The sequence below is a fragment of the Phaseolus vulgaris genome, chromosome 1, assembly GCF_051622355.1.
Source record: "Phaseolus vulgaris cultivar YP4 chromosome 1, ASM5162235v1, whole genome shotgun sequence".
Lineage (NCBI taxonomy): Eukaryota > Viridiplantae > Streptophyta > Magnoliopsida > Fabales > Fabaceae > Phaseolus > Phaseolus vulgaris.
The window spans coordinates 9,527,127-9,528,417 of NC_143498.1; positions in this window are offsets into that span (position 1 = coordinate 9,527,127).

The following is a 1,291-nucleotide window of genomic DNA, read 5'->3' on the forward strand; positions in this document are numbered from 1 at the left end:
CCGTATCGTTTCTTTGCAGGTTCTTGAGATAGATCCAGAGGAGGAACGGAGGTGGGACGCGGCGCGCACGTCGATCCTTTGACGAGGCATTCTCCCGCGCTCCGGTCAACAGGCAGGATCACTTGGTCATTTTCTTTTTGAGTTCTTCTTTAATCCTTGTTGTTCTTCATATTCCATATTGTCTTGCTGTTTTTTAATTTTTGCTTTGAATTGGTGTGTTGTTTGGAAAATCCAATTGGTGCATCTTGTTCAATTGTTCTTGAGCAATCTTTGTGCAATTTTTGGTAGGATTCCATATAGTTTGTGTTGCTGTTTTATTTTAGGTATTTGAGTCCTTATTGCAATTTTAATTGGTTCATTTTATGCTCTTTGAGTCTTTTAATTTCTGAATCTATATGTGTTTTGTCTAGTCATATTTTTCCAAAATGTCATCAAATCATAAGTAGTACTTTGTTTGGCTTATTTATTTCTTGATTTTGGTCTAAATATTTGATTTGAAACTGCTGTGTTTTTTATCCTTTGGTGCCTTTTATTTTTAGCTTGAGTTCATATTTGTGTTTAGATCTACACAAATTCCTTTTCATCAATTCCATTGTGTTTGTCTTTTAGTATCTTGCTGTTTTTTCCAGTTTTTACAGAATCCCCTGTTTTACATAACTCTGTGCTGGCTGTTTTGTTTAAGAAAATTATTTTCCCACATAGGAAATTTCTGATTCTCTGGATTGTGCAAGATTGAGGTGTTACAGAAAAGACAAAAAAAGAATCAGCTCAAAAGAGTCAATAGAAAAAAAATGATAAATATTTTAAAAACAGTGTGCAAATCTGGGCGCTACAGTTGGCGTAACTGAACACTGAATTTGAAAAATTTATTAAAACAAAATGGTTCATGCGTTTGGAGTGAAACCAACGCCAGATTTTAGTTAAGATCTTGAATATTTTGCATATAAATTTTCAGAGGCAAATCTTAAAAGGGCAGCTCAGCATAAATCGGGGAAAATCACGTTCTCTGGCCCGCAACAATTTTTCAGTGGTGCTGTTTTTTGATTTTGAAATCAATTCTAGTGCTATTCTTAGGATCCATTTTGTGTGCCTACCTTTATTTGCTTGTCTAATATTTCTTGGAACTCTTTCTAGTTGTCACAATTTAACTCCATTTGGTGGTACTGTTTTTTTCAATTAAATTGTTTCTTGCTTTAATTCTTTGGCCTCTAAATTTGGTGTTGGAATTCATTCTCAATTGGTGCTTATTTGAGTGGAAATTTGACTTGAATAAGGTCTAGTCTTCTTGATA